Source organism: Euphorbia lathyris, chromosome 3 (genome assembly GCF_963576675.1).
Source record: "Euphorbia lathyris chromosome 3, ddEupLath1.1, whole genome shotgun sequence".
In the NCBI taxonomy this organism is placed as follows: domain Eukaryota; kingdom Viridiplantae; phylum Streptophyta; class Magnoliopsida; order Malpighiales; family Euphorbiaceae; genus Euphorbia; species Euphorbia lathyris.
The window spans coordinates 43,559,650-43,574,681 of NC_088912.1; the positions used below are offsets into that span (position 1 = coordinate 43,559,650).

Sequence of the window (15,032 nt, forward strand, 5' to 3'; positions counted from 1 at the left end):
CTCTACCGCTGAATACTAAAACCAAGTACTCAGCACCACTCTCTCAATCTTTACAATTGATACAGATTTGTTCTTTCTAGATGAAGAACACTTTAGATGAATACAAATTCAATCTAGACTTTTACACAGAAATAGGATTTGGGTGTAAGTATTTGCTTTTTCTTGTTTGTATGTGCTTGTATGTATGCTTTTTCTTTTTGTACTTCGGCAAAGGATCCAAGAGATGAACTTGTCCTTTTATAGTGAAATCTAATGCCTCAATCATTTGAATTCGGATCTATCCGTTGAATTCAAACGGTCATCTTGCGTCATTCACTCGTCAGCATACAGTTTTGCAGGCCAATCCTGTCGTCTGAATTTAGCAGGCGTCAGGCTCGTCTTCTTCCACCAGGTTCGTCTTCTAGCGCCAGTTTCGTCTTTTAGCCAAATGCCAGTTGGCCCATGCGTCTCGAAACTGTCTCATTGCGTAATTCCAAAGCTTCTGTATTGGCGCAGACTCATGTCGGATTTTGTCTTTTAGTAAACGGATCATTCGTGCTGTCCTGACGAACACTCAGCTTGACTTTATTGACGTTGCCTTTGTTCTTCATTTATATCGAAGACTGAGTACCATTCTACTCAGCGTCTTCGGGCAGCTTCGTCGTCAAGCATTTGTTATGAAGAAGACTTTTCTTTTATAATGTTGAGTTACACTTCTACTCAGCTTGTGCTGTGTCTCATGCTGACTTCGTCCTGTCTTACTTTTTATTTCTGTTCTCATTTATAATTATACTCAATATTGAACAAACACATTAGTACAATTAAATCAAAGCACTTAAATATAATTGTCTTAATCATGGGATTAACTTAAATAATTTTATCAAATCAAAATCATGTGGAAAGGTGTTTCAACACTTATCATAACATAGGATAGACAGCTGGCCAATGAAATACACTACACTTCAACGAAACCCGCACAAACAACACTAGTCATCACCCACATGAGTTATAATATTCTATTTTTAGGAAGGAAGACCAAGAGAAATTTAATAGTTGTTGAAATTTTTGGTTGGAATTTAATACAAATTTATTATTAGTCATTTTCTTATTTAGCCATTCTAGAAGATTAGAAATAAAGTAATGGTTTAATTTCTTAATATTATTTATTATTATTTAACTTCTTACCAAAAAAAAAAATTTATTTTTATTTAACTGAATTAATTGTAATTATATATAGCATATAAAAAAGTTTTAAAATATATTAAATTGAAATATTCAATATCTCAATTTAAGATTTTTATTTGTAAGCAAGTCCGTATCAATATTAGCGATTATTTTTCTACTAACCTGACAAGTTAGGTATTAGATGTAATTGTTAAGAATGTAAATCAATTACCTAAAAGAAGAGGTGATAGGTAGTTGGACTTAGCTTTCCCTAGTTAGGGGCACACAAATGAGAGATTGGAGAAAAGATTCATTTCACCGATACGGATAACCGACTTGAGGTAGTCGTAGACTTATCGGATGAACTCTTCTCTCTCAATGGAAGCTAGATTGCTAATGCTAAAGAGTACAGTAGAAGGCTTGGAAGGAGAGTTCACCTTCTTTGCCGCAAAGGTCTGTAAATCCCTGTTAAATAGTCTAATTTTGTTAAAAAAAATTATTTATAAAACTGAAGTGAAAATATAATATCATACTCAAAATATAGTATTAAAATTTCTAAAAAAATATAATATTAAAATATATTTTTAATAATTTATAATGAATTATTATGATACATTTAGTTATATTTTTGTATTTAATAGGGCATAAGAATAATGACGAAAGAGAGAGAGATTCCTAGGGCAAGAAGAACTATGGAGGGGGGCGGCGATGGCGGCAGATCTGGGATTGGGGTGGCGGATCGTGCGGCTAGGGAGGGTCGGCCTTCGGATCTTGTGCCGGAAGGGGTGTCGGCAGGGGGCGATGCTATTTCGGCAGGGGTTGCTAGGGAGAGAAGGGTGAGTGGCGAGAGGGTGAGGGATCGCTCCCGGCAGCGGGATCGGGCGGCTCGGAAGGGGGACGAGGGGCTGGATCCGGCAGGCAGCGGCGTCGGCATAGGGGATTGGGGGGCAGATATGGCCTGGGATCGCGGGGTGATGGCTGCGGTGCCTGGAGCTGTGGGGGGAGGTGCGTCTCTCGCAGATCCGCATGGGGCGCTGGTGACTATGAGGGATGCGGTTGTGCAGGCTAGGTTGGGGGACGCTGTTGCAAGGTTTTTGGGGGGTGGGCGTGCGGGATCGGCAGGAGAGGTGTCCCGCGCCCCACTCCCCGTTATCCCAGACGGCATGGGGGGCAAGATGCCGCCTGCTGTGTGCATGGCGCTGGTCATCCCTGCCGACAGCGTCGGGCACCGCACGGATCCTGCCGATGCTGGGCCAGGGCTTTGGGCTAGAATTTCCAGTACAGTGCCCGGCGTTGGTGGCCCTATTTCGGGCAGTGCGGGGCAGGCTGGGGCAGTAATTAGTGGGCATGGTGCCTCGAGTCAGAGGCCTTTAAGGGTTGGGTGTGAGGTTCAGGGACAGGGGAACGGGGCTTCCCCCAGGACTGTAACTGGCATTAATGGGATAGGTAAAGGGTCTTGGAAAGACACAGTTATGGGGGTTATTGAGGAGGAACTTTGTTTAGAGGAAGTTGAGATGGTAGGGGATTCTGCGGATCTTTTCTCTGACTCTGATGAGGAGGAGGGTGCCCAAGATGATCCACTTTGTCCGGTGATTAGACTGTCCTCAGAAGAGAAGCGGGAGCTCAGAGAGAAGTGGAAAGTGTCTTTGATAGTGAAGGTGCTGGGGAAGAGGATCAACTTTAATTATTTTGCCCAAAGGATTCAAGCCCAAAGGGAAGGTCAGTATTACTGACCTTGAAAATGACTACTATGTCATCAAGTTTACTAGAGTTGAGGATTACAATTCTGTGATCAAGGGGGGCCCATATATTATTTCCAACCATGTTCTGGCTTTACGGCCTTGGGTTCCAAATTTTAATCTTCATGATTCTACTGTTAACAGGATCTTGACTTGGGTTAGGTTTTCGGGCCTTCCCATTGAGTATTACAGTGAGAAATTTCTCAGTAAATTAGGAGGCATGGTTGGGAAGGTCCACCATGTGGATAAGACTACTATTGGTGCCATTAGGGGCAAGTTTGCTAGGGTTTGTGTGGATGTTGATCTTGCGAAACCCTTATTATCTAAATTCTGTGTTCAAAACAAGGTGTTTTTTTATTGAATATGAAGGCTTATATAACATTTGCTATGATCGTGGCATGTATGGTCACTCTCAGGAAGGTTGCCCCAAAAGGGAGAGTGTTGTGAAGGAGACTGTTGTGGAGAGTGGAAGTAAATCTGTAGGTAACCAAGGGAATGGAGGAAACTTTGGTCCCTGGATGGTGGCTAAAAGGACTACTCGTCGTAGAACTCAACCCCCCATTGTGTAGAATCTTCCTCCGGATACTATCAGTAAGGGGAATTCGTCTCTTTTTAAGCCTATTATTGCTCCTAGTGTGAAGGAGAAGCCTATCCTCAAAGCTATGGAGGAGGCTGGTTCCAGCTTAGATCTTAGGTCTGGATCTAGGTTTGGTGCCCTGTCTATTGAGGACGTTCATGAGTCTGTCCAGGGAGATGAGCTTATGGAGCACAGTATGCCGGATCTGGAGTCTGCTGAACCTTCTGAGCTTGTGGTTGATTCGGTTAACCCCCTCTTTTTTTCTAAGGATGAAGCTCAGGGGGATCCCCTGACTCTGGCAGCCCGAAAGATGAAGGAGACTAATGAGGTTAGTTCTTCTACTCCTAGTGGTGATCCTGGGATTGGGAAACCAATGGGGGTGATTAAACCTAGCTTGAAGAAGCCAAAGGGTAAACAAAAGAGCATCCAGAATTCTTTGGATTTTTCAGAGAAGAGGGGACCTGCGGGTACCTCGGTGAGGCTCTCAAGAGCCCCTGGTAAATACCTGGCTTAGGTAGGGTGGTGCGGTCAGTTTTCCTCCTTTCGATGGACTTGTTGTGCTGGAATGTTAGGGGAGCGGCTAGCAAAGCTACCTGTATCCATATTAATGACCTTATTAAATAGTTTAACCCTTCGTGTTTTGCTTTACTTGAAACTAAGATTAGTGGAGAGAAAGCAGATGAAGTGGTTAAGAAGTTTAAGAACTGGAGGTGTGTTAGATCGGAGGCAACTGGCCGTGCTGGTGGGATTTGGCTTTTCTGGAGGTGTTAAGCCCAAAATATACCTAAAATATCATCAATAATTACATCAATATTGCTACGAATTTATGATATTTATAACCATTTAGAAAGCTTTTACTCTCGAATATGTTTCTTTCATGCAAGGTACATAAATATTTGGTAAAATCCAAATAGGAGTAAAAAGAGCTCAAAAATAGAAGAAAAGCCCTACAAAAGGAGTCGAAGACGACGAAAATTAATAACGCCAAGTCGAGGACACGAACGAGAGCGAAGAAGTGAAAAATGCTCCGTGTCGCGACCGCGGCCCCCACTATTCACGGTCGCGACACGCGTCCCTCAGCCTCTCCTTCCCTTCGTCTGAAGTACAATTGATGCTCCCCCATTCTCGGTAGAGAATTAATATTCTCGGTACGAGCAGGAGATTTTAGAGGCCTAGTTACACACATTCGTTTTTGACGAAACGCGATCGTTCGGGTGGATAAAGATGTCCTTTCGCAGCGGACACGATCCTTCACAACGGGCACGACACTTCAATCAAGACTCTTCAACATCTATAAATAAAGAGTTGATGGAGAGTTGAAATATAGTGTGTTATACGTGTAGAAGAAAGAGATTAGTGTAGAATTTATGCAGAAATTTCGAATCAAGTGATTCAGAAGTTAGATTTCGATTCTGTTCAAAAGCAATATGATGTACACACATTGTTTACTAAATAATAACAAATTCAGTAGCGTTTAGACATTGTTCCAGTTTAGTTTACATTTTGGTAGTGGACCGACCCAGTCTCTATTACGAAGATTCAGCGAGAAGATTGAGTAGAGGATTCGCCCCTGAGCCTGACAAACTCTAACGAAACCCAAGGAAAGGATTGACAACCCGTTCACTTGCACGCCGTCGAAGAATTCAATGCTCCATGTTCTCTGTAAACTTGTATCAATTTATATTTCATCTAATAAAGTCTGTTCTATTCGATAGATTTTTATACAGCACTTATGGTAACCAATCCACTAAAGTGACTGCTGGTGTTTTCATTAAAACGTAGTTTAATTCAAAATCTTTACAAGGAAACTTTGTTTAACACTTAGGCAAATTATTATCTCGGTAGAGTTTTAATTTGGTTAAGGGTAATTATCCCGGATAAGGGTTTTGTCGCGTTCAAAGCCTATTAATTAGAGGTTCCGTCATTTATTTCATCTTTATAATTCGTACAAAGTTTAAAGTTGTTTTCTTTGCTTAATGCAAACAAATATACTTGTTTACTTTTCTAAAGTACTAAAACGTTCCTGTTTTGCAAATTCATTCTTAAATCAGATATTTTCTAACATCTTCATACTCTAATCTAATTCTTATTCTAGCAATTTCAAAACCTAAACCGATTAAACGATTTTTCCATATTATAAACCTAAAAGTAAATTTAACCGATTCAGAATAAGTTTTGTTAAAAAACGTTCCCTTTGGGATCAATATCTTTTATTACTACAAGCGTATACCGTGCACTTGCGGAAATCGCTCAACAAGTTTTTGGCGCCGTTGCCGGGGAATGCCAAATTTTTTGACAAAATTTTAAATTTTTCGTGTTTTATTAGGAATCTAGGTTTATTCATACTTATTCAAACTTTTACATTTTATTTATTTTTAATTATTAACATATTTATTTTTCAGATTCTGTTTTGTAGGTAGTTTCGGTTCGTGCGAAATTTCAAGTTCATGCGCAGTTCTCGAAGTTCGGGCACGTCACCAGATCCTATTGACCCAGAAATTGAAAGAACCCTTAAAAAGAATAAGAAAGAAAAGAAAAAGAAAAACAAAACCCCAATAAAAACTAAAATTACCGAGCCAGAAGTTATGGCCACGGATTACGCTAGGCCAGGAGTGGCCGGTGTAACAGACAGTATAGTTAGACCCCAAATTAATGCAAACCAATTTGAAATTAAGCCTGCATTGCTTAATATGTTGCAAAATAACGTAACGTTTTACGGGTTACCTAACGAAAATCCTAATACCCATTTGACAAATTTCTTAGAAATTTGTGACACTTTTAAAATTACTGATGTAACTGCAGAAGCAATCAAACTTCGCCTTTTTCCTTTTACTTTGAAGGATCGAGCCAAAGAATGGTTAACTTCTATGCCAGCCGCATCAATTGAGACTTGGGAGCAATTAGCCCAAGCATTTTTATCAAATTTTTTTCCTTTAGCAAAAACCGCAAGAGTCATTAAAGAGTTACATTCTTTTTCTCAAAATGATAGTGAAACTCTTTATGAGGCTTGGGAACATTTTAAAGAACTTCAACGTTTATGCCCACACCACCAATTGCCCGCTGAACTTTTAATGCAAACATTTTATAATGGACTAAATCCTACAACTAGAGGTTCATTGGACGCTATGTCTGGAGGGTTATTCATGAAGAAAACATCTGCCCAAGCAAGAGAACTTTTGGAGGAAATGGCAATCAACAGCTGTATGTGGCCCGCGGAACGTGGACACGTACCATCAGCAAAACCATCATCCTCAACTACTTCATTAGTTAAAGGTATAGTGAATCTTGATCCAGTAGCGATGTTGCAAGCCCAATTTTCTGCCTTATCGCACAAAATTGATAGGTTTATGGCACCGTGTGATTCTAATGGTAAGCCAATCCAAACAGATGTGGATTACGAAGGTATGAGTGAAATTGAACAGGTAAATTTTGTCCAATGGCAAAACCAAAATAATAACCCTTATTCCAATACATATAATTCTGGATGGAGAAATCATCCTAACTTTAACTGGAGGGATAATAATAATGCTAATGCTAATCAAAATCGTACTACCAATTATCAAAATCAATCCAGAGACACGATTAGCACTTTATCTTCTAAAATCGACAAATTCATTGATGCTATGAGCGGAAAAATAAGTAATCACGACGATGGTTTTAAACGGATCGAGAATAAATTCGATCAGCTTATTAAAAACCAATCATCTAGCATCCATAATTTGGAGATTCAAATTGGACAACTCGCTAAATCAATTCCATCCTGCAAAGAGGGAAGTCTTCCAAGCCATACGGAAGAAAATCCGAAAGAGTATGTTAAGGCTATCACTCTTCGTTCAGGGAAAAACTACTTAGGCCCGGAAATGCCCGGAAATTCGACTTTACCTGGAACTGATTTATCGAAGCCCAAAGAGGATACATTAAAACAAAAAGATGCACCAATTGACTCTAGTACAAAAACTTTTATACCCAAACCACCTTTTCCACACAAAGTCCGCAACAAGGACTATGATAAACAACTTTTAACATTTTTAGACAAACTTAAAAATTTGCATATTAATTTGACGTTTATGGATGCAATTACGCAAATTCCCAATTATGGTAAATTCCTCAAAGATTTAATTTCAAAGAAAATCAGTTGGGAAGGAATTTCATCCATTTCGCTAACTGAAGATTGCAGTTCGATTGTGTCAAGCAATTTGCCCACAAAACTCAAAGATCCCGGATGTTTTACCATTCCATGTAAATTGGGCGATATAGAATTCCCAAGTTGTCTTTGTGATTTAGGAGCAAGCATTAACTTGATGCCATTATCTATTTTTAATAAGTTAGGCTTAGAAGAAGACATCAAACGTACCAATATGGTTTTACAATTAGCGGATCAAACCACTAAAAGACCATACGGTATAATTGAGGATGTTTTAGTTAAAGTTGACAAATTTATTCTTCCTACCGATTTCGTTATTTTAGATTTTGCTTATGATGTAAATTGTCCGCTAATCTTTGGTAGACCGTTCATGAACACGGGACGTGCTCTAGTTGATGTGTCGGAAGGGAAAGTAGTTTTACGAATAGGAGATGATAAGATTGAGTTTGATATGAACCAAGCGATGAAATATCCTATGGAAGATTTCGCTTGTATGAAACTTGATTTAATTGAAGAATGTGTAAATGACATTGTTCAAAAAGAAGAAATAATAGAACCTATAATGAGTGAGGAACTAGAAGATAAGGACCCATAACCTTTGATTCGAGAAGATGGACCAGTTCCGCCTTCAATTGTAGTTCCACCTAAATTAGAACTTAAAGAATTACCAAGTCATTTGAGGTACGCTTTCTTAGGCGAAGGCGATTCTCTACCTATTATTATCTCTAACAAATTAACACAAGTCCAAGAAGAGAAATTGAAAGAAGTTGTTAGAAATAGGATAGGAAGTATGGGTTAGCAAATTTCAGACTTAAAAGGTATTAATCCAAGTATTGTAATGCATAGAATTCATTTAGAAGAAGATAAGCCACCTAAAGCGGATAGGCAAAGACGCCTAAATCCGAACATGAAAGAAGTAGTAAAAAATGAAATTACTAAACTTCTGGACAACGGAATCATCTACCCTATCTCGGATAGTGAATGAGTTAGTCCAATCCATTGTGTACCTAAAAAGGGAGGCATAACAGTTGTAAGGAATGAAGAAGGTGAATTAATACCTACGCGAACCACCACTGGTTGGAGGGTTTGTATAGATTATAGAAATTTAAATAAAGCAACTAGGAAAGATCATTTTCCTCTTCCTTTTATTGATCAAATGATCGAAAGGATAGCTGGTCATGCTTTCTACTGTTTTCTTGATGGTTATTCCGGATTCTTTCAAATATACATTTACCCGGATGACCAAGATAAAACAACCTTCACGTGTCCTTACGGAACATTTGCATATAGAAGAATGCCCTTTGGTCTATGTAATGCACCTGCAACATTTCAACGTTGTATGACTGCAATTTTTAATGATTTCATTGAAGATATCATGGAAGTTTTTATGGACGATTTTTCAGTTTATGGAGATTCTTTTGATTCGTGCCTAGAAAATTTGGATAAAGTTTTGTCTAGGTGTGAAGAAACAAATTTGGTATTAAACTGGAAAAAATGTCATTTCATGGTTGACGAATGAATTGTTTTAGGTCACAAAATATCTGAAAAAGGATTAGAAGTAGATAGAGCAAAAACCTCAGTAATGGAGAAATTACCCCCTCCAACCACTGTTAAGGGAGTAAGATCATTCTTAGGACATGCTGGTTTTTACAGAAGATTTAGTAAAAAAAATTCTGTAATTTCCAAACCACTTACTAATTTACTCATGAAAGATTCAACCTTTGATTTTAATGAAGAATGCGTTAAAGCGTTCGAAACATTGAAAACAGCTTTAGTCAGTGCACCTGTTATTGCTAAACCCGATTGGGATCTACCATTTGAAATTATGTGTGATGCAAGTGATTTAGCTGTTGGATGTGTTTTAGGTCAAAGGAAAGATAAAAAACTTCATGTCATTTATTATGCAAGTCACACACTGTCTGGTGCATAATTAAACTACACCACAACTGAGAAAGAAATGTTAGCCGTAGTTTTTGCATGTGACAAGTTTAGGTCATATTTATTAGGTTCAAAAGTTATTATTTATACTGATCATGCAGCATTAAGATATTTATTTGCTAAGAAGGATGCAAAACCACGTCTAATTAGATGAGTTTTATTGTTGCAAGAATTTGATATAGAAATAAAAGACAAAAAGGGAGTTGAAAACCTTGTCGCCGATCATCTATCGAGACTTGAAGATGAAAACGGTCCTATAGGTGAAACTACCGGTATACGAGATGATTTCCCTGATGAACACCTCTATCAAATAAAAAGTGCCATGTCACCATGGTATGCAGATATTGCTAATTATCTTGCAGCCAATATTGTTCCGGAAGGATTAGATTTCCAACAAAAGAAGAAATTTTTCTTCGATATTAAACAATATTTTTGGGAAGATCCCTTTTTGTTCAAGACTTGTGGTGACGGGATAATTAGGAGATGCGTTGGTGAAAATGAATACGAATCCATAATGTCGGAATGCCATTCTAGTTCTTATGGAGGACATAATGGAGTTAACAAGACAGCTGCTAGAATATTTGAAAGAGGTTTCTTTTGGCCTACGATGTTTAAGGACGTCCGTTCATTTATTACTCGTTGTGATAAGTGCCAAAGAACAGGAAATCTAGGAAGGAAAGATGAGATGCCCCTCACAACCATATTAGAAGTTGAAGTCTTCGATATGTGGGGAATAGATTTCATGGGACCTTTTCCCCCTTCCAATGGTAAAACTTACATATTAGTTGCCATCGATTATGTTTCGAAGTGGGTTGAAGCAATTGCAACCCCGACGAACGATTCTAAAGTTGTCGTTAATTTTCTTGACGATATATTCTGTAGATTTGGTTGTCCAAGAGTTATCGTTAGTGATGGCGGTACTCATTTTATAAATAAGAGTTTTGAAACGCTTATGAAAAAATATGGAGTACGCCACCGCGTATCAACGCCGTACCATCCTCAGTCAAATGGTCAGGCGGAGATATCAAACAGAGAACTCAAATGGATTCTCGAAAAAACAGTTTCATCTTCTAGAAAAGATTGGTCTTCTAAACTCAATAATGCGCTATGGGCATACCGTACTGCATTTAAAACACCAATAGGAATGACTCCATACCGCTTAGTGTATGGGAAGGCATGTCATTTGCCAGTCGAATTAGAACACAAAGCCTATTGGGCTATTAGAGAACTAAACTTTGATTTACGACAAGCAGGTAAAAAACGTTTGCTCAATTTGAATGAGTTAGATGAGTTACGTCATCTATCTTACGAAAATGCAAAGATTTATAAAGAAAAAGTGAAAAAATGGCACGATGCCAAAATTAAAGTTAAACACTTTAATGTTGGGGATAAAGTGCTGTTATTTAATTCACGACTTCGTTTATTTCCAGGAAAACTTAAGTCCAGATGGATAGGACCATATTTAGTCGTCAAAACATTCGATTATGGTTCTTTAGAACTGCAAGGTCCTACCGGAGTTCGATTCAAAGTTAATGGTAATCGATGTAAAATCTATTACGAAAATATTTCCCAACTAGGAATTGAGTTCGTAACAAGATTGTCTGACGTATAAATTACTCAGTTTTTCTTACACATTTTATTTTGTTTTATTGTTTTTATATTTTTTTTGTTCATTTATTTTATTTTATTTTGTTATATTTTATTTTATTTTATTTTATTTTTTCCAAAATGCCATTTTTATGATTAGATGACTTTATGTTATGATTTAAATGCATAAAATATTTCTATTTCATGATTTTAGATTTAATTTTTAGGAAATTAAGATGAATTTGAAGTTTCAGGCAATTCTCTGTCGAGAATTTAGAATTCCCTGCCGAGAATCCTCTTTTTAAGAACAGTTCAAATAGGTTAGGATTTCTCTGTTCATACCGAGAATTTTAAATTCTCTACCGTGAATTAGGAAGAGCCATCGTTGCCTGATTTCCGCAAGGAAATCGCGTGTCGCGACCGCGGCTTAGCCATTCTCGGTCGCGACACGCGTAATTTCTGCGCTATCAGGTCTGAAACTTCCTAACCCTTTCGACTAACCTCTTGGCAAACGAAACATTAAGTTTCTTCATTCCCGAAAGGTGCAATTTATACCTTTTCATAATTAAAACGATACCTCTTTTCATCTTAAACTCTTATAAATTAATCCTAGAGGATTCAAGTTCTGTTACAATTCTTTTCATCTTTGTCAGAACTCTGATTTTCTTCGCAAACACCGTTCTTTACTAAAGTAACACAAACTTTGCACCATGCCTACCAAGAACAAACCATCTAGGCACAATACAACCTCAATCAACAAACGCCCAGACTTATCCAAGCGATATGGGGCGCCTTTTCCTATCTTCAGTCACGATGAAGGTAGGTGTTACTGGAATCACCGTTACAAATTCTTCACCGGAATGTTGTATATGGATGAATTTCTTAATAGCCAATTAGGCATTTCTGATGACATGAGCCGCTATATGGAGCGCCTAGGGTGGACAAAATTCGCCCAAATGTGATTTCCAATAATAGGCGACTGGATACTCGAATTCTTCTGTACCGTGCGTTTTACTAATAAACGATGAATACGTCTCAGTTTTCGTCGAGAAGGCGAAATCTTCACTTTTGGCTATCCTGAGTTGCATGCTTGGTTTGGTTTTCCCCCGAGGGATACAATCAAACGTCATCCTGGACGAGACATGACATCCTCGGACATTTGGAGAATGCTCACTGGATTCTGGCGATTCAATTCAAAACTCGCCTATAATCACTCTTTTCGCTCCAACTCCATGCTGTATTTACACAAATTTCTGTGTCACAGTTTATTCGGGCGCACATTCAGTAGTGTGGTCCGTGACACAGATTTGTATGTTCTTGGAGATATATTCCAGGGAAATGCAGTGGATTCTTCCAAAATTCTGATGGAAGGTCTTGTCGCCGCCTCTCGATCCAAAGATAAGAAGATTGGGTTCGACAATATAATCTGTGGAATAATTGTCGGTTCAAAGGGTACTATTGATATCCCCTGGAGTGATGATGAATTCTTCCCGACAATTGACTATGAATTTCTCGAGCACGAAGGACTTGTGAAACGTGTCTTTCGAGCAGGGCCTCAATTTTTATCTGCACCGGAACGTGAAACTTTCGTGCAGTTTCAAATTGATCGTATTAAGGCTAGAAATATCCCGTTAGATAGGGATGAATATGTAGAATAGTTTATGTTTTTCATTTTATTTTTTGTATATATTTTGTTTTGTATTAATTATTAGTTTGTTTTCATTACATGTACATATGTTAAAATAATAAAGATCTTATTTCATTTAATTCTTAATTTTTATCCATTTGATCCATTATCTATACTTAACATATTTCATATGAGTAATTTCTAATTTTTCTTACTCAAATTAAGATAAAAAGGATTCACTTGAACTAATATGGTTTTCTATTTTTCCACACGTATATCTACATTTTATTTATAACTCAATTTCTTTTCAATGCATTAAGTTTTCATTTAATCAATTCAATTCATGTATTAAATATGTTTTACCATGCACTTAATATGGTTCTCTTAACTTATATGCATAAATGAACATTTAAGTTTCATTAATTCTTCATAATCAATTTATTATACTTTAATTCAATTTATTAAGTTTCAACCTTTGGTTTTCCTTGGAATTAATGACATTTATTTAAGTTTTAAGTGCAGGAACACTAAATATTAAGTTCAGGAACCATTTCCTCAACAAAATTGCACAAACCATGTCAAAAGGCACCAAAATAGGCCATTTTTACCAATTCTCTACCGAGAATTTATTAATTCTCGGTATGAGCAGCAACTTTGGCAAAATTTCAGGGCGAAAATTGCCTGAAAATCGCGTGCCGCGGCCGCGGCTTTGCCATTCACAGTCTCGACACGCGTATAAATTGCCCTTTTCAATCCGATTTTGACACCAAATTTTGCCTATTCCTATTCCTATTCTATCTATTCACCTACCTATACAACCCTATATAAACCTACCTCTTACACAAACCTCACATCACCTCTATTTTTACCCAATCCCTTACTCTAAACTCTTCCCCAAAAATCTACTTTTACTCTTCCCAATTTATTCACTCCAATTTCTATCCTCTTTTCTCTTTCAATCACTTCCAATTCAAAACCCCAACCTCATCTTCAAGCTTTACTTTTTCTCTCAAATTCTTCTTCTTCTTCTTCTTCTTCTCAAACCCTAAACACACAAAACACCATCACCATGGTTAGAACTAAGCGTGTTGGTAACAAGCCCGCTGTTGCGGAAGCTAATCGCCTTCGGGTTCAATGCGGAGCTTATTTTGACATCTATTCGGAGGAAGAAGCCTCTCGTTTCAAACATTTTTCTCAAGCCGACCGCCAATTTGTGGATATGCACTTCTTAGACTTCCATTCGGTAAGAGCATTAAATTTCTCTACTCGAATCGATGCCTTTATTGAAGCTTTGGGTTGGCAAGAATTCGTTAATATGCGTTTCCCGCGTATTAATGAATATGTAGTGGAATTTTTGGTCACTTTGACCATGAACAAGAAGAAAACTTCAATCTCTTTTAGGAATAATGGTATCCCTTACACCATTGACTATGAAGCAATGGGAAATATGTTTGGTTTCCCTACTTCTGATTTTTATGATAAGCCTAAAGATTTTGATAATGATGCGGTTTGACAAATTCTTTCAGACCAAGACTATTTTAATTCTAAGAACACTTCAAGCAAGTTGATTAAGGACAATTGTGTGTTCTTCTTTCATAAGTATTTGAGTTTCTCCTTGTTTGGTCGTGTTGAGAGTTCTAAGGTTCAGGTTCGGGATTTGTATGTTTTGGATAGTTTGCTTAAAGGCTTGCGGATTGATAGCATTGTTATTTTATTTGATAATTTGTTCCGTGCTTCGAGGGCTACTACCATTCAAATCCCTCTTTGTAATTTTATCACCGCTATTGTGTTGGGAGCACGGGGTGAGTTGGCCGATTATGACATGTCCACCTACTGTGGGTATGTTCTACTTTTGGACATCTCGGCTCTTGAGCGAGCTCATTTATTGCTTCCACAAGGACCGCCCGTCTTTATTTCATATGCTACCCGAATTGCCCATCTTCGTGGCACTATGGGTGGTGGCGCTTCAAGTTCTCAATTTGTAGGTACCGAAGGCGGCGGAGAGGCGGCAGGCGAGGAGGATGAACCACCGGCTCAAGCACAACCCCAAGCACCTCAAGCGGCGGATGATCCGGTAGATTTGCGGAGGATTTTGAACCAAATCAATTCCAACAATCGTCAAATGAATTTAAGAATTGATGATTTGGTTGAAAACAATATGGTGATGAATGACAACCTCAACCTTTTGAGGCGTGAACATCGATCGACTCGGCATCGGATGCTTTCCTTTTTCCGACGCCGCAATGTGGAGACGTCACCTACACCTCCCGATTCCCC

The 15,032-nt window shown here is 38.2% G+C and overlaps 1 non-coding gene across 1 annotated transcript; it reads right to left on the reverse strand.

Annotated features, from left to right (window-relative positions):
- Window positions 1–6,407: 6,407 nt before the first annotated feature.
- Window positions 6,408–6,514, reverse strand: LOC136225212 (small nucleolar RNA R71). Its single transcript, XR_010686939.1, has one exon. It is a non-coding gene; the product is annotated as a small nucleolar RNA R71 (small nucleolar RNA).
- Window positions 6,515–15,032: the final 8,518 nt, after the last annotated feature.